This window comes from Artibeus jamaicensis, unplaced genomic scaffold (genome assembly GCF_021234435.1).
Source record: "Artibeus jamaicensis isolate MK-2021 breed Jamaican fruit bat unplaced genomic scaffold, CSHL_Jam_final scaffold_1964, whole genome shotgun sequence".
Classification (NCBI taxonomy): domain Eukaryota; kingdom Metazoa; phylum Chordata; class Mammalia; order Chiroptera; family Phyllostomidae; genus Artibeus; species Artibeus jamaicensis.
The window spans coordinates 59,436,014-59,455,676 of record NW_026522030.1 but is presented as its reverse complement, the minus strand read 5'-3'; the positions used below and the strand labels follow the sequence as shown (position 1 = coordinate 59,455,676).

Genomic DNA, 19,663 nt, shown 5'->3' with positions numbered 1-19,663 from the left:
CAAACTAGCAGGATAGGAAGTCAATATTCAGAAATTGAAGGTGTTTTGTATGCCAATGGTAAAATTTCTGAAACAGAAGCTAAGAAAAATAATCCCATTCACTATAGCAACAAGAAAAAAAGTACCAGGAATAAACTTAACCAAGGGGGTAAAATACATGTACTCAGAAAAGGACAGAACACTGAAGAAAGAAATTAAGGAAGATATAAATAAATGAAAGCATACACTATGTTTGTGGATTGGAAGAATTAGCATTATTAAAATGTCTGTACTACCCAAAGCTTCTATAGCTCAAAGATTTATGTGGAAACAAAAACAACCCTGAAGAGCCTCAGCAAATCTTGAGAAAGAAGAACAAGGTAGGAGGGATCACAATACCTGATATAGAACTATATTACAAGGTCATTGTAATCACAACAGTCTGGGACTGGCATAAGAACACCTAGATCAGTGGAACAGATTAGAGAGCCCAAAAAATAAACCCATGTCTTTATGGTCAAAGTTGACAAAGGGGGCAGGAGCATAAAGTGGAGCAAAAATAACCTCATCAATAAATGGTGATGGGAGAACTAGTTGAGTACATGCAAAAAAAAAAATGAAACTAGGCTGTCAACTTACACCATATACCAGAATAAACTCAAGATGGATAAAAGACTTAAATATGTTGTGATACCATAAAAGTTCTGGAGGAAAACACTGGCAGCAAAATTTCAGATATCCCATGCAGCAATATCTTTACCCATGTATCTCCTAGGGCAAAGGAAATAATGGAAAAAACAAACAAATGGGACTACATCAAATTAAAAAGCTGCTGCATGGCTGAAGAAACCGTCATCAAAATGTAAAGAAAACTGACTATATGGGAGAACATATTTGCCAATAATACCTTGGACAAGGGTTTGATCTCCAAAATACTTAAAGACTCATATGATTCAACATCAGGAAGACAAATAATCCAATTAAAATAGGAAAAGGACCGGAACAGACACTTTTCCAAAAAGGACATACAGATCACCTATGGACATATGAAAGGTTACTCAACTTCACTAGCCATTGGAGAAATGCAAATTAAAACCACAATGAGATATCACTTCATACCAGTCAGAATGTCCATCAGTAATAAATCAACAAATGCAAGTGTTGGAGAGGATGTGGAGAAAAGGGAACCCTAGTGCGCTGCTGGTCGAAATGTAGACTGGTACAGCCACTGTGGAAAGCAGTATGGAATTTTCTCAAAAAATTAAAAATGGACCTGCCTTTTTGACCCAGTGGGATTATACCCTAAGAATCCTGAAACACCAATTCAAAATAACATCTGCACCTCAATATTTATAGTAGGACAACTTACAATAGCCAAGTGCTGGAAAGAGCCTAAGAGCCCATCAGTAAATGAGTAGATCAAAAAACTGTGGTGCATTTACATAATGGAATTCTATGCAACAGAAAGATGAATGCCTTCCTCGTGTAACAACATGGGTGGAACTAGAGTATATTATGCTCAAATACCATATGATCTCCCCTATAAGAGGAACCTAATGAACCAAACAAACAAATGGGAATAAGAAACAGACTGACAGTGACCAGAGGGGAGAGAGAAGGGGGCTAAAGGTGGAAAGAAGGGGGATGGGCTAGTCAAGAAACATGTGTGAATGACCCATGGACTTGGACAACAGTACGGGGATCTATTGTGAGATGTGGGCTGGGTGGAGGAGGGCAAAGGGGAAATATTGGGACAGCTGTAATAGAAAAACAATAAACTATTTAATAAAAATAAAGAAAAGTTATGTTTTTGGTTGCCTGAACTTGGGATCCAACAGAACAGAAACTATGAAGAGAACTTTAGACTAAGTACGAGAATCATTCCCTTTAAAAATGGAGGCAAAGTATAGCATGTGGTAGTGACTATATTTTGGATAAAATTGCATAAAGAATCCACAGAAAACTGTCACTCACTATATAACCCTGCAGATGTTTCTTAATCCTCCAGGGCAAAATGGGCATTATAAGAATACTTGGTTCTTGAAGAATACATTACATAGGTAAAGTATTTAGTGTGCTCCTAAGCATTTAGCAATGACTAAATACACCATAATAGTTATTATTATTGTTGTTGGGAAACAGGTCTGACCCAAAAGAATGTTCTGATTTGCTAAATTAGTCGCCTTAGTGAGACAAGGTAGCTGCTGAGCTGATGGTACTTAGACAACCTAATCCTCTGCTTATGTATAAAAAGAGAATGAGTCAGAAAGATAAGTCCCCTGCTTCACGCGTAAGAGCTTTATAATCAAGATAAAGCTCTTACACATGAGAATGACCAGTGGACTAGCTTGTTTTTCTCTGACGATTATGAGTTGGTGGCAGCAGGCAGACAGGTGCACAAACTATCTGAGTCCCCAAATGGATTGGAAGTATTGCAGCTGGCTGTGCCTTGGTCAGCCCTACTCCAGCTGTGTCTGGGAGGACACAGTGCACCCCAGTGCTAAACTCCTGACTGACACTGTGTCTGACATAACCACATCTGTCCCAAGAATCATTTCTTGACTCATAAGAATCTTCCATTCCGGGGCTAGGAATGAGAAGGTACAAATGGCCGAGTGACAAATGCATTTCTATTCTTTCCTTGGAGAAGAGGGAACCAACAAATGCTCTCACATTCTGGTCTCACATGTGTAGTGTTACAGGCAGTTTAATGCAGATGAACCACACAGGTTAATAGTAATTAAAGTGTGTGGCTTTCACATGTAAAACTAGCCCATAAAACATATTGTACAACTACTTTTGCATTAAAACAAGGCTGTTCTAAAATGTTCCAAAAAGATATTTCCATACTTTATTCATGTTCGGAATTCTAAACAAGCATCCAGCCAAGACACTCCTCTTCCATTTGCCACCCTGTCTCCCCAACTTTCCACTCACTGTCCTGAAAACACGTTGCACTCATTTCTGACTCTTACATTTAGCCCGCGGTGTGTTTCATTTCCCACCTGGAATACTTTTACTCCTCTTTACATATTCACAACTTACCCAACCCTCACATTTTGTCCTAAGTCCCATCTTATGTTTCAATGTTGAGACTTCCCCAGTTCCTGTCGTCTCCAGTCACATCACTCACCCTGGTATATGCTCCAAAAATATTGACTATATTCTATGTGCCAGCAGTGTGCTAAGCACTGGAGATGTAAGAGTGAACAAAACAGATAAATGGTGAAGAAGGCAGAGCAAAAAAGCATATAAACATAAAAAGCTATTTCTATAACAAAAGCTGCTATTGCTAGTTCACAGTCTAAGAAGGACCATCCCAATAAAAAGCGATTTCACCAGGTTTCCCGGGATCTGAGCTGACATAGAATTACATCAGGCTTCACTGAGAATTGTTTTTGAAAACATGCAAAATTTAAGACTAGTAGTCACTGCTACTCAATGAATTACAGATTAAAATAAACCAGGAATTCACACACATGTGCGCATGCTTTGGATGGGTGTGTTTGGAACTCATGCAAAGCCTGTCTTGTCCTCTTAAGATGTAGCCTGTTATATCATTAATAATGTATATGCTTTGCCTTGCCTTTCTTATAAATGAAAGTTCTTTGAAAGTTTTGGTAGCTATGACTCTTTCAATATGGCATATCAATGCTGTCTGTCTTCAAGTAGAATAAAGTGAATTTGAAGTGTTTCATTCTGATAATGTCCCTTTAAAGATACCCATTTGTTAAGTGTCTCTCATGTGATTTGCAGCCTAAAGTCCATCATTTGTAGACAGGAGTGAGGACAGCACAGTTGGAAAGAGGTCTAAAGCTGTTATTTTCAACAAACAGCTAGTTGCAAGTGCTGGTACATGAGAGCTTTTTCATTTGTCTTTTCACAAAGACCCTAGTTTGTTACCACAGCATTCATGTCCTTAATCTGATTAGCTAGAGGGGTGTCCGGAAATCCCTTAGCTACAATAGCCACTTGCAAAATCCAAATACATCAAAACAATGATTAATAAAATATATCTATAAGTGTGTTTACAGTCACAGGGGGTTAAGAGGAAAATGAAACAGCAGCGATTGCCAACTCCTTTCCACCAGAATTCATAATTTATTTACCTTTTCTGTCCTGCTCCCCGTGTGGCTGCAATCAATTGCATTCACTGTCAACTCCTAGAACAACAGTCTACTGTGCCAGCATTTCTTGCTCTGTGAGCTAAAATGTCTACAAATGCTTTTAAGGAAACATTGGCATATACACTTCAGTTACCCAGGTGAAATCTGATTGTAACTAGAAAATGATCTGAGTGCCTCTACGCCTGCCCCTAGGAGTGTTTTTAAAGGGACATGCAAAAGTAAGGGTAGGATGACTGTTTTAAGAACCACCCAAAACTCAGTGGCTTAGCATAATAAATATGTATGTCTCACTTATGCCAAGTTCAGTGGGCATATCTCTGGTCTGGTAGCTCTCCTGGGTGGCTGTCTTCTGAGTACAAGCTCAGGGATTTAGGTTCCTTCCAACCTTTTTTGCTGGCACCTGCAATGTGACCCTCCACAGTTTCCAGGGAAGGATAAGACAGTGTGGGCTTATCAGAAATTTAACTACCTTTCAAAGAAACACACATCGTGTGGGCCCACATCCCATTAGCCAGAAATAGCTGTATGGCCTCAGCTAGATACAAGAGCCTTGGGAAATGTAAACCCAGAGGACTAGCACTTTAGACAACCACATCATGGAAGGAAGCAGCGGCCTGGTGAGCAGCTAGCTATCTCTGGCCTGAGGACCACAAGTTGACATGTAAAATACCCCACAGGATCTCCTACCAAATTTCAACTCCTGCCAGTCCTACAGCAGATATCATGCATATCTCCTAAGGGCTCAGTGTGACAGCAGGAGGTACCAGTCTAAAGACATGCACTTAGGAGGCCCACAACCTAGATTAAAGTCCTGACCTATCACTTAGCCATGGTGTGACCTTTGTGCAGATAAATTATCCCTTTTATGCTTCATCAGAACAATGGAGAAAATAGTAATATTTTATTCATATGGTTGTTGTGAGCATTAAATGATGGGGTATATATAAATAAACGTCACCTGGATAAGAACAAAGAGAGGCTTGCTATAGCAAGGAGTCAGACATCATCACTGTTGCTTACATTTGGCAGAGACTCAAAGGCAGGTGGGGAGTGGAAAAGCTTTATCATGGAAAAAGGGAAAGTTTCCGGCATACTTTGATTTAAGGTTGTTGGCATGGGGTGTGGAGGTGGGCTAACTAGAAGCAGAGCATCTTAATTGACTAGTCTGAGAAGCATATCTGACTTTCTCTGGCTGATCTTGACTGGGTAGTTGGGGCCAAATACAGGGGAGCTAGAAATCATGGACCAAGTCTGGACTTTAGTGGGCCTATTGCTGTGGAGGATGTGGGTCAGGATTTTTACATATTATATGGTCTGGTCATTGTCCCTCTGTAGCTAGTATTATTCCAAAGTGCATGGGGGCTCGAGTCTCCTTTCATACTGACAGAGATTTTCTACTTCACAGGTCTGTATTCTTTTGGAAAAACTTGAATCAGAATTTTTATGTTCTTAACCCTGGGCATTAAGGGACAGGAGGTGGGGGTGCAGCTTTACACGTTGTGCTGTGTGACAAAGCTAGGTCTACCACTATCCTACGCTGCACAGAGCAGCCAAGTAAAACCCATATTAATGTGCAATAGTACGCTCTACAGTGCTGTGAGTAAATGGGCTTTCCAGGATGCTGGAGAGGTGGGGGCCAAGAGAGAGCTCAGAAAGGCCTACAGACTGGCTGCTTTTTCCCCCAGGTGAGGATGGCATCCTCAGACATGGCTTTAATTCAACAACCAGCAGAGCTGAAAGTTTGCTAATATACCTTAAATGGAAGAATTAAGAACAGGGGTTTTATTGAGCACGCCGATTTTTTTTCTGAATGGTGACAAAAGACACAGCATACAGTGACTGTGGACCAGCATGAAATTTAGCTTCTTACATCTTCGAAGACCTCACTTGGTAGCTGTGTGCCCTCTCCCCACCCAGAGTGCCAACTGTGGCCCAGTGAAGCTGTAAGAACATACTTTGAATCTGCATTTGCTCTAACTTAAGGCAAGAATGTGACAGTGTGAATCTTGACCTCCAGGGGTTGGTTGCTTACTTACTAAAACTTAGGCCACCTGAAATTATACAAATCTTAAAAAAGAAAGCAGGAAGGGCACAAGAGAGATTTAATAGAGACCATATGGGAATTAGCAGTCAATGCAGGAAAGAAGGAAATGGGGTGTTAAACTTGGAGAAGCCAGGTTCATGCTAACACCAAAGGTCAAGAACAGAACAGGTCTTTTCTGAGTTGGGCAGAGGAAAGAATTTACTACAACAGTCCCTGGAACTATGAAAACAAATGTAATAATACTTTTTTTGAAATGTTAATTGACTTCCTCTGCCTACCTCCAAGAGATTTCTTTTCCCTCTTAACTTTTCCTTCTCTGCTTTCTTCTTAGTAAGGTTGCCTACGCTCATTGCCTCAGGGAAAATGAGTAGAAAGCAGAGAAAAATTGAAACCTTTCATTTGCATTTCATTTGCATTCCAAAAGCCTAGAACCTTCAGGGATTGAGAAAATTTTTAAAAAATCACCCATACCAGAAAACGAAACAGCAGCTCTGAGGCACACTTCGGAGATAGATATAAACATTTGTGCTAGCAGAGTTTGCACAGTTCAAGATGACAGTCCTTACCTGAAGAGACCCTGCCGGCAAGAACCATGTCTGCCTTTGCAGATGATCCAAGTTGCCCTGGAACTAGGTGCAGGTACTGCCTGTGCCTGAGAGTGCCGCCAGCTCCAGTGTGACTTGGTTAGCACCAGAACTGCAAGCACACTGATGCCAGGTAGGAAGGCGCCTGTGCATGTCCCAAGATCTCACTTGGCCCCTAGCAGATGCAGCCCATGAGAAAACCCACTCCCACTGTTACAGAACAAATGGTCCGAGGGCAGTGGCAATACAATATCTGGCCCACCTAGGGATGCCGAAAACTGCTATACAACAGGGGCCCCTCCCAAGGACAAAATACTAATATCTACTGGGCTCTTCTGTCCGCCGCCAATTGGAAAGACAGCTCTCAATGCCAGAGATTTGTGAAAAGGAAACAAAATGTTTATTTAATGCTATTCAGGCCTAACGCCTCCACTAAAATATTGAAGTCCTTTAGGGTATACACCTACACCCACACAGCGCTCCCTTCTCCCACTGTCCCAACTCTGGGTACCCTAAATCAGGAAAAGAGCACACGTCTGTGTTGCAGGCCGCTGGCACCGTCAGCTGTGTCACCGTGCAGGCAGGATCTCGAGTTAATCCAAAGTACTGTGGTACCCTCTCATGGCCTACTGGCAAGAGTCCTTTGTACCCAGTTCCAGTCAAAGTCTCTCTTGCTTTCCAGGCCACGTGGCCAAAGGTGTCATCCCAAAGCTGCGTGGGCCTCTTCTACCAAAGCTGCAGGTGTTCGCATTCCACCAAAAGCATGTGGCTTTCTTCTTCACCTGGCTGTAGGGAGCTCCATTCTGGCAAAGCTGTGTGGTTTTCCCTTTCACCTGGGCAGTTATCCCCTCATGTCCCTGAGCCCGTCTTTTCCAAGCTCCCACACATGCCTTCTCACTCAGCCGTGCAGCCCCTAGTTTCATCCTGAGTCCCCGCTACTCCCTTCTCCCTGGCTCAAAACTCGGCCACGGCTGTTTAACATATCTATGAAACCAGTTAATGGTTATACATATGTTAAATAATCATTCCAGAGGTTAGCTGCAAAACTGTTGCTATGCAAAACAGCTCTCAATGGCCTGGCTCCATTTGTTTCTTCCCCCTGGGGGGGTGAGGACATCTTATATGTCTCTCCAATATTCCTATACACTTTGAATTCTGGACACCATTCCAAATCTTTTTTGGGGCCCCCCTGGCTGCACCCTGTATCACCACTACTACTTTATGATGTCCCAAATAGTTTAATTTACAGAGTTTAAAAGGTAGAGGGTAAAACCCTGGCAAGGCAGTTGTGGCCTCCTGCCTAAAAAAGTCAAAAAACAGGGTCTAATCATCATACTTTGGTACAGTTGAATGGGCTCAACCAGGAAAGTGGGCTCACAGAATTAATGATCATTTGGCATGGAGTTGATAGGAAGCAGCTGGAAATGAATAGCGGGAGGAAGGATAAAGGAGGCCTCCGCCTTCATTGACCCAAGGCAAATAGCGGAAATCGTTTCCATTAACTGCCCTTGTTGCAAAATAGTTTCAGTTAGCAAAATTTCCATTGCAGTTTTACCCTGAGGTGGGACGCTGTCAAGGAGAATTATGGGAAAGGGCATGCACAAAAGAGACTAAAGTGAGGTAAAGCAAAGTATCAGTCAGTCACTATAGAACCTCTGAACTGGGATTATAGGTTCTATAGAACCTACAGAACTTTGAGTAGGAACTTTGAGTAGGATGCTCACTCTGCTCATTCTATTGCATAAGCTCTCCCTCTCTGTGTGTAACCTTCATGTGACTCTATTGACTCATTGGAGAGCTGTCTCCTAACAAACCTGGCATTGCTGAAAGGCACAAACATGTGTGAGTGACTCCTTTCAGGGATGCTCCCTCGCTCACGACACAGAATCAATAGATTAGGGATTTATCATAAGGAAACAGTTCATGCTACTATGGAAGCTGACTTGTCCCAATATCCGCATGGTACGCTGGGAAACGAGAGGCTCAGGAAAGCCAAGTTGAATACAAAGGCAAGGAAAAACTGTTGTTCCAGTTCAAAGGTAGTCAAGCAGGAAGAGTTCTCTTTTACTAAAGGAAGGGTTGGCTCTTTTGCTCTGTTCATATCTTCAGCTGGTTGGTTGAGGCCCACGTACATTGGGCAGAATGACCTGCTTTACTCAGTCTACTTATTTAAATGTCAATCTCATCCAGAAATACTCTCACAGACACAGCCAGAATAAATTGTGACAACTATCTGGACACCCCAGCAGCAAGTCAAGTTGATAGATAAAATTAACCAACACAGGGTCTCTGTGAGATGATATGACATCTAAAACCCTTTTTAATTTTCTAGATTCTAGGGGTGTCTCATCAGGAGGGCATATAGACATGCAGAACCTGAGAAAGAAAGCAAGGTAGTAGGGGAACTGGCTAAGGTTTATGTTTGCCTAATCTTGCTACAGTTTATGTCCCTTTCTAGGAATATTCTGGTGTAGCCAGTCTGTTTATCCTCAGTGGAGCATTCAGCTACAGCATAAATATTTAGCACATTTTTGTATTAAAATCTCATCATTCATCCAGAATAAAACAAGCTCTATAGAGACATGACTGGCAAAAATATCCAGGGCTATAAAAGTCGTTCTTCATGTTTTCTGATAAGCCAATAAACTTTTGGTCCCAGTCAAATACAATACAATATAATGATTAAAAATACAGGCCCAGATTCAAAGGCAAGCTCTACTAAGCCCTACATAAGGCCCTTCAGCAAATTATTTAAATTCTTTGGACCTGTTTCCACATTTACAAATGTGGGGATAATGACAGTGCTTATGCTCATTAAATCAAAGGATGCCAGTAAATACCAGCACAATACTGGCTGCACACCAAATGCTTAATGTATGTTAAAAGTAATCATTATAATTCAGAGTTCTTTAAAATATGCTGCCTGCATAGCCCTGAAGTCTTTTTAAGCCCTCTTACTTGACTCTTCCTCGTTCATTCTACTTTATTAGCCACAATAGAACTACTGGTGATTTTTCAGGTTAGCAGATAGATTTCTGGGTGGAACACTGGATTATAATTTCCTCAGAAACCCAAGAACCCCATTCAAGGTCAGGTCTTTGACTTGAATGCCATGAAGTTGGAAACCAAAAGACAAAGCTAAACACTTAAAGTTTTGTGTGCAGGTATATGCACCAGAAAATACCAACTTAATCAGAAACATTCAATTAAGATTAGAAAAATAAAATACAGTATCAGAACTGAAGCAAGCACAGTAATCAAGTGTTTTTTTTTCTTAAAAAAATCCAACCTCATGACAATGCTCAATAATGATGATGTGTGGATATAAGCAACTCCGGAAAGAAAGATAAGAAAGACAGATAATTGCACCATCTGACAGTAATGCAAATTTCTCTCCCTTACTATGTCATTTTGTGTCTGGCTGTGAGATCAGAGAGAAGAAACTTGAGAAAGATTTTGCCTTGACTACTTCTAATGATAGACTTCCTAATAAATTTCTATATGCAATGTTTGAGTCACATAAGAAAGAAGTAGGGCCAGCTACAGTTTGCAAAAATTACATTAATTTAAACTACATTGGTTTCCAGCAATGGCTTCAAGAGTCAAAAAACTTTTGAGGGTTCTTTGCAACTAGTTCCGTTAGAGAAATTTTCATGCATATAGAAAGTCAAATGAGATGCTGTATGACTGAATTGTCATTATTCTATAGAAATAATACCTTTTGTGCATAAGGAGTTTCAAAAGAGTGTAGGCTATACATATAAACAGAGAAATTTAACCTGATAGAAAATCCTCATCTCTAGGTAAGAAATACTGTCAAAAAGAGACTGTGTCATTAGTTACCAGAAAAATGTGTACTAAAATCTCACTGTGATTCCACTATGCACACATTACAATGGATAAAGTTTAAAAATCACCATACCATTGGCCAAGAAGTTGGAGGAAACAGATTCTATGCACTGATAGTAGTGGGTGTGCAGAACACGACAACCCCTTTGGAAAACCATTTAGCAGTTTCTTACAAGGTTAAACACATACCTACCATGTGACCCAGGCATCCCACCCCCAGGTATTTACTGAAGAGACACCAAACCACAGACATGGCTATGGATGTTCATGGCAGCTTTGTTTGTAACAACCCAAAACTAGGAACAGCTTAGATACCCTTCAGCAAGTGTATGGATAAACAAATTACAGTCTATCCATGCAATTGGAATTCTACTCAGCCACAAAAATGGAACAAAACCATTGAACTATGGAAATGGGTGAATTGCACAATCATTATACTGTGTGAAACAAGTTATGGAAAAAAGATTAGGCAGAGCCCAGGATGGAAGAAGAACGAGCATCTGAGCAGATCCCCTGCTTCCTCTCCTCTCCGCACCCCACTCCCACGGCCTGCCCTCCCTGCCGCCTGCTCGATCCCCAGAACATCTTCCGCCATGGCCACCCCAGCGAGTTCCCACTTGAACAAAGCCATCCAGCAAATGTACATGTCCCTTCCTCAGGGGGATAAAGTCCAACCGTGTGTGTCTAGACTGACAGTACCGAAGAAGGACTGTGCTGTAAGACCTGGACCCTGGACAGTGAGCCCGACTGTGTAGAAGAATTGCCTGAGTCGAATTTTGATGGCTCTGGTACTCGAGAGTCTGAAGGGTCCAGCAGTGACATGTATCTTGTTCCTGCTGCCGTGTTTCGGGACCCTTTCCACCAGGACCCCAACAAGCTGGTGTTGTGTGAAGTCTTAAAGTACAACCGAAAGCCTGCAGAGACCAATTTAAGGCACATCTGTAAACAGATAATGGACAGGTGAGCAAACAGCGCCCCTGGTTTGAAACGGAGCAGGAATGTACTCTCATGGTCACAGATGGACACCCTTTTGGTTGTCTTTCCAATGGCTTCCCTGGGCCCCTGGGTCCATACTACTGTGGCATGGGAGCAGACAAAGTCTACAGCAGAGGCTCACTACCAGAAGGCTCGCTACCAGGCCTGCTTGTACTGCTGGCATCAAGATCATGGGGACAAATGCCAAGCTCATGACCACCCAGCGGGAATTCCAGATAGGACCCTGTGAAGGAGTAGACATGGGAGATCATCTTTGGGTGGCCTGGTTCATCTCGCACTGAGTGTGTGAAGACTTTGGACTGATAGCAACCCTTGATCCCATGCCAGTTCCTGGGAACTAGAAAGCTGCAGGCTGCCACACCAACCTCAGCACCAAGGCCGTGCGAGGAGAACGGCCTGAAGTACATTGAGGAGTCCATTGAGAGGCTGAGGAAGCAGCACCAGTACCACATTCAAGACCACATCCCAAGGGGCGCCTGACCAGATTCAAGGAAACCTCCAACATGAACACCGTTTCTGCCTGTGTGTCAACTACAGCATTAGCAACCACATTCCCTGGGCTGTCGGCCAGGAGAAGAAGGGTTACTAGGAAGAACTGGTGCCCCTCTGCCAACTGTGACCCCTAAGGAGTGACAGAAGCCCTCATCTGCACGTGTCTTCCAATGAAACTGGTGATGAGCCCTTCCAGCACAAAAATGTAGTGGATTAGACTTGTAGCCATTGAACCCCTTCTAAATGATTCTTCATCCACTCCCCCTCTTGCCCCCTATCCATTGTCACAATAGCCATAACTCAAAGGGCAGAATATCAAGGTTGGTTTTTTAATTCCTAGTGCCCAGTTTAAAAAAAAAGAAAAGAAAAAAGAGTACATGCTACATGCTCCTATTTTCGGAAAATTTAAACAAATGCAAATCACTGACCTACAGTGACAGAAAGCAGATCTGAACTTTGCCTGGGGAAGGAGTGAAGGGAGGGCATGAGCCCTATTACAGGTGGGCACTGGGAGACTTTTGGGGGTGATGGAAATGTTTGTTCTCTGGATGTGCTAATGGTTTCCAAGGTGTATACATATGTCAAATCTAAACTGTATACTTTAAATATGTGCAGTCTATTTTTCTTCAGTCACACATGAAGTATAAAGACCAATGAGGAGAACAGGAATGTGAAACGTCACAGTGCCAAGCAAATAACAGGTGGTCCAAAAACGTTGGTTATATGTCTTCTCCTGGGTATGCCTGCCTACCTATAGTGGAGCTGTTTTTTGTTCTCTAAATGTTATATGTGTTCTAATATGTATAGGTAGTTACGTTCTGTATGTGCTATAACATTGTCTTCACAATATAATTTCTCTCTGATTTCTGTGTTCACTGTATCTTCGTCTCTTTTATGACTGTCTCTTCCTCTGTCCTGTATTTCTCTTTCTTACATGTGTCGTGAACTCATGCTAACAGCATCTTCATTTCCCTCTGAGAAATTCCCCCCCGTCTGTTCCCACATGGTGAGGGGAGGAGGGCACATGATTCACTCGTAGCTAGAGATGACCCCCCCTAGCCAGAATGAGTGGCTGATAAAGGTACAGCCCACCTTGGGTCATTGAGAATATGTCTCAGGAGGCCTGGGCTAACATTTTCCTTCAGACTGTGGAGAAGGAACTGCTTTCCCTTTTCTGCTTGTCTTGGCGAGACCAGTGAGAACGTAAGCATGAACTGCAGACAGATACCGGGGAGAGCCTGCCTGAAGTGAAGCCAGTGCTGAGGGGAGGTGGGGTGAGCTCTCGTGTGTCCCTGAGTTCAGATGTGTCTGCATTGGAACTTATCACTCTACCCTCAATTTTGTGACCAATTTCAGTTTTCACTAAGCCAATTCCATCTGCATGTTTTGTCACTTGTCATCTTCCTGTCCACCAAAAATACGGTGACATCCATGGGAAAGAATTATTTGGTGATATATCAGTGAAAGGTGCATAGGAATGTTTAAGAGTATTTGAAACCGCCAGTTGACTTCTATAATTATTAATGTTGATGTATAAATAGGCAATCTGACAAGCCAAAGGAGGCTCATAGGTGTGGTCCCCTCTACTAAGTATGTCTGAAATTAATCTCAGGTAAGATGAGCACAAGAAGCAAAATAACTAGCTGTGTGACTATTGCCAAGTTTCTCCACCGAAGTCTCAGTTTCCTTATTAATAGTATCTGTTTCTTGGGTTCTAAGACAGTTACATTGAACTATATACTTTTGTCCTTAGTGCAATGCATGCTACTTAGTTGTTGCATTGTTGTTACTAAGTAAGGTGCTGTTAATCTTCATCTATACTACAAAGACAAGATGTTTCTTCCTTCTCTCCCTTAAGGCAAATCCGGGGCATTATTCAGTTCCCCCCACCTCCTCCAGGAAAATATTCCTTGATTAGTTTAATACATATTGTAGTGACTATTTTCGTATTTGACTTTCCAAAATATTATTCTGTATATGTGTCTGATGCCCCTCCATATTGTACCATAATTTTAATTTCCAGGAGTGGGCTAGAGCCAGCTCACATCAGCTTGCAAGAGACAATTGTTAAATTTTTAGGGATTTTGAGAGATGGTTGTTAAATACAGCCATTATTAAAAATTAAATTTCATAAAATTATAATTAAATAAATTATATTAAAAGCAAAGATAATAAATACTCAAAACATAACATGTCCTAGTTATTTGCATTGGATTTTATTGTCATTTATGCTCGAGGTTATTTATGTGTGTTATGTGCGTGGGGAGGAAATACTATTGAATGGAGGGTTACTGTACATTTCTTTCCAAGTCTACATGCAGTGATGTCATGTTGGTAGCTTGCAGTCAGTCATGGTGAAATAATTTACACCACAGAAACCAACAAATGCAAATCAGCTTTCTCCCTCCACTCCCAAGACATTTACTGGTATGCTAGTAAATTTCTTACTGTTTATGTTTGTAAACAGCTTTAATGAGTTCATTACCTCTTTGACAATAGAGATGTTGTACATTTCTCTTTGTCCTCTGTGTCATTCAACATATTTTACACATCCAGTAGGTGTTGGACATTTTGCCTTTTGCTGGAAGCCTAGAAAGAGGCAGTCATTTCACAAAGGTGCCTTTGCGAGGGCTACATTAATGTGATCTCATGCATTTAAAAATACTCCTCACACAAAAACCTTGCAGGTCTACTACTGCTTGAGTTGTAAACAATGGGAGAAATTCCAAACATAAAGGTAGAGTAAAAATATTACAGTGTGACAGTGAAACTGAATGCGTACTCACACATCCCTCTCCTGAAACAAAGAGCCAAGATTACTCAGATTCATGTCATAAGGAATGGTAAAAAAAAAACCCAGTAATGTTTCATTTTCAGGGAGGGGAAAATATAGGCACACAGAGGGCAGTGAAAAAGGTCTTCAGATAGTTGAAAGGCTATCAAAAAAGAAAAGGATAGGATATGTTCTGTATTGCACTAGACAATGACACCAGAATCAGTGTTTAGATGTTACAGAGAGGCACGTTCTGATGTAATGGTGACTGAAGACGGTTGGAGTAAGAAATAGTGAATTGCTACTCCAGTGTTACTCAAACATGTAGATTGGTCATGGGGCTTGGCACCTAGTATTGGCTCAAAGCTTTTACAAAAATAAATAAGTTAATGGACCAAGAAAGGTTCTCAACTGGGGTCACTATTGCCCCCTCGGGAATGTTTGGAAATTTGTTGAGGCTCTTAGTGGGGGCCAGATACAAAGCAAGGAATGTATTCAAACACATATAATTCTACCATCCCAAATGCAAATCATACTCCTATGGAGATATAGTCTTTAAGATAATATTTAATCATGCAGTAAATGTTTATTGAGTGACTAAGTTTCAAGCACCTTGCTCAATTCTAGGGTTAGCTGCACAAGATGAATTTTCTTTCTGCAATTGGCTCAAGACTAATGGAGGGAGATAAGGAAGTAAGTTATCAGTTTCAAGGGTGATGGACAAAAGTCTAATATAAAAATCTGAACGGGTGCTGAAAGAGTGATGTGTCCCTCCACTATTGGAGTATGGGGTCATTCAAAGGGTGGATAAGGCCTCTCAGAGGTGATGGTACCTCTGAGTGCTTTAGATTGGGTTGGATTCCAGATGCAGAAAATAGTATGTGCAAAGGAATGGAAGTGTGAGAGAGCATGGCACTAGACATCTAAAAAAGCAATCTCTTGAAAAACTTTTGCAATTATTTTGTTTGGGCATCTGATATATCTTTAAAACACTTCTCCACCGAGGGCCCTATGAGAACACAATCACAGCTTGAGTGAAGGTTGAGTATGGGCAATGTCAAGAAAAGAGACTGGGGAGTTTGGGCAGTGGCCCTTCCAACCGTATGATAAGCAGAGACCTAAACCCTTGCCTTCCTTCACTCTGCTTCTTCCCCTCATTCACTCTGCTCCAGCAACCTGATCTTTCATTCTGCTGTGTGATCCCTTGGCTCAGGGTATTTGCACCTGCTATTCCCTCTGCTGCAATATTCTTTCCCAGCTAGTCACACTGTTTGTTCCTCCTCAACCTTGAGATCTTATCTCAGTATTACCTCCCTGTCCATTCAACTCTAAAACAGCACTATCTAGAACTTTCTTATCCCTATGTTTGATTATTTTCTGTCTTCACCATTAGAGTGTAAGTTCCATCCATGAGTGTAGTGTGGGGGCAACTACTTTCGCGAGGCCCCCCTGGTGCCACAGACACGCGTGAGTGAATAAATATGGCTGAGACAAGATGAGATCTGTTTGGGGTTGGAGAAGTGGGCCGTAGCCAGTTTCTCTGGGGAGAAAGAGGCCAGCAGCGGCCAGTTTCTCCGAGGAGAAAAAGGCCCCAAGCGCCCTCTTCCATAGCCTTTTATTGGGCTGTAATACACAGGAATACAGGGCGGCAAGGATCAAACAGTAGATAACATTTCAAAGAGGTCTGAGGGTTTCAGTCTGAGTGAGTGTCTGTCAGGGAGAGAGTTGCAGAAACTTTGGGCAACATACTCATTTCCTCTGGGACCTTTATCATATGAATGAAAGCACTCTTAGCCCAGCAGATTTCACAGGTTTATCAGCAAGTCTTTGTGGTGCCAGATTTTCCCCCAGGGCACGCTCTGGCCAGGCAAGGAGCTGCACCTCTCCCCATCAGGTATTCAGGCATAAGGGGATTAGAGCCAGGAAGCGCTTTTCCCAGAGAATTTGGGGTCTCCGGCTTTGTCAAAGCTGGCGGGGAGCAGGGGGTGTGGCAAGAGTCTATTGCTCTTTGTTGCAGCTTCCCCTGCCCTAGTCCTTCCATGAAGGCCTCTCAGGTGATCGAGTCTGGCTTAGGTTGTCCCCCCACTGTGAGGGGTCTTACCCATCATTGACTTCCGACCAATCTCTGGGGGCTGGGAGAGGAACTGAGGCAGCGTTTGCTACCAGAGACAGGCTTTGTCTCCTGCAGCTGGCATTCCAAAGGTCATCTCTCGCCCTTAGCCACAAGGGGTAGAGATACAATTCCTAAAACTAGGCAGAGCGGTCTACAACAGTGCAGGACCTCTTCCATCTCATTACTTGCGTGTTGCGATGCCACTACCCAGAAGGCTATTTATTCACACCTGGACATCTCATCCTAGAATGGATAAGGGGAAAATTGATCAGAGGAGAGCGCTTGGGGTGGTCAGGAAACTCCAAGCCATATTAGATGAAGAGCAAACTGTTGTGTGTCCTTTCAGTGACCTGGCATAAGACTAGAACTAACTTAGAAACCATGTCTTCTGAGACAAAATGCAGGATCTAGATATTTAGCCTTGTGAAAAGTACTCTGCAAATAGTGGGCACTCTTTTCAAATATCTGGGGGGCATCATGTGGGAGAAGGACTGGAATTACCTTGAATCCATCCCCAAGAGTCAAAACCATAGAGTAGAAGCCACATTAAAATGAGAGGGATTTCAGGTCTACCTGAGAAAGGGCGGTAACAGGCAAAGCAACAGTCAAAGTTCAAAAGGGCCCTTTAGAATGTTCAGAATTCTACCAGGGAAGTTGTTTAGGCAGGAGCTGGCCAACAGAGATAAAAAATTGAAGTCTCAGGCAGGAGACCAGAACAAGTAACTAACATTTGTATGTCCCTAACTGCATGCCACAAGCACTGTTCAAGATCTGTGACAAATACTAACTTACTTAATCCATACAATGACCTGAGGAGACAGGTGCACTTACCGTAATTTTAAAGTACAACAAACTGAGACAGGTAAGTCAGAAACTTAGACTAAGTTCCCCTGCTGATAAGTGCCAGAACCGGCATTTAAAAAATGATCTTTAATTCCTCTTTTAAAACTGCACAGTAATTCTTTTTATGCCTCAACTAGAAATGAGTTGATACCCTATTTTGATCATCCCCAAAGGGAAAACATTATGGAATATAAATCTGACTGCCTACCATAAAGATTAAAACCAGAGGTGGCCGGTAACAGTACTTACAGAGAACAGACATCTGGATGACCTGTGCTGCGTGAGCGACCCAGTCCCTGCTGTAGACCATATCTCTTTATTTTTAATGTCTATACTCTAGACCCATAAAAGAAAGGATTTGTTTATTTGACTGCCACATCCTCAGGTGATCGATTTATAAGTGTAAAAAATAGAAAAGAGAGAAAAGAAGGGAAGGAGGAATGTGGTGTAGCCATGGGGCTTCTGCCAGGGGCTCTGTAAACTAAGTTCACTGTGGTCCTGTTCACACAAACCAGCCAGGCAAAAAACCACCAGGAGCCCGTATCTCAGACAAACTAAACATGTAGACCTTGTAGTTTTCAAAAGGATCAGTCACAAACTGGCTTCTACATTAAAAGAAAAACAAAACAAGTATCTTTCAAGCACAGTAGCTGAAGCATAGATAAAAGTTTAGAGTATATCTGTGGGTTTCTTTAAAAATCCCACTCTGATTAAATGTAATAAAAGAGTCAATACTAAAATGTTAATAAAATACTGTTCCCCCCAGTCACTACAATCTAATAAAGGTGTTTTGATCCTATTTGTGAAATAAATTATATTACTTGGTACCCAAAGGAGCTATTTTGGCTGTGGGAGGTAATCATATTCTAATTTAATGACATAGGGGGAAAAATCATGCATGACTAAAACAACTGTATCCAGATTCAAGAAGACTACATTTTGTAAGGGGCTACAGACATGCCGGCACTTGTTAAAGTATTAAAATTAACATGTTTAATTTTTGCTATTTACCATATATTCACTTTGCCTACCTCCAGATCTCATAAGCCCACCCTGTTCTCCCGTGACTATTTAAATTTTTCCCCCTGGGAAGTCAACTCTGCAACCCACGGCTCCAGAAGAACTACAAACAAGGCTGAAAGAAAAAATGACTTGAATATGAGTCAAGAGCAAGTGTAAAGGACAGGTGGCTAAGAAAAGCCCAGCATCTCAGAATCACCCCCCAAAGAAAGGAGAGAAACAATTAGAACTCACAGTGAGCAGATTCATTGTGGAAGCATTTAAAAGCTCTAATACCGTATCCAAGTGGAGAAATGGGTTCTATTTTGAGGCAAAGGGAAGGCTTATGAATACTTTATAATATTTGCATTAGAGAGCCTGTGTCAGCATGAATAGATTGCATCCTTTGGGTGAGTAAGCCACTCCTTGGTCTATGATTAGAAATTGTAAATATCTTTTCTGGAGCAAACTTCCTGAGACAACAGAATCATCCATAAGGTGATTTATAGACAGACATAAATCCTTTAGTGGAGGAATAATGAACTTCCTAAGCATCCATTAGGCCCAAAACTATGCTTGGCATCTGAATAGATGGAGTGGAAAGCCATTATTATGAGGGGGGCCCCAAAATCCTGGAATTATCTTCTGGAAGGTGGGTCCCTTGTAGTATAGGCTTCTCCTGCTAGGTATTTTAGGAACCCATCTTTATCAATGTACCAGCAGGTACTGTTGTGAGAGGCTGTGTTCAGCTTCAGTTAATTTTTTTAAAGGCTCTTTCAAAGCATTTGCTCATTTCATGATGGGTGATTTATGAGCTCACTGGCTTAGACTGTGCTTAGTGTTCAGCAATTTTTACCAAAAATG

General features: G+C 41.9%; 1 pseudogene; it reads left to right on the top strand.

Moving 5' to 3' along the window:
• Positions 1-11,176: 11,176 nt before the first annotated feature.
• Positions 11,177-12,288, top strand: LOC119034660 (glutamine synthetase-like; annotated as a pseudogene).
• The last annotated feature ends 7,375 nt before the right edge of the window (positions 12,289-19,663 follow it).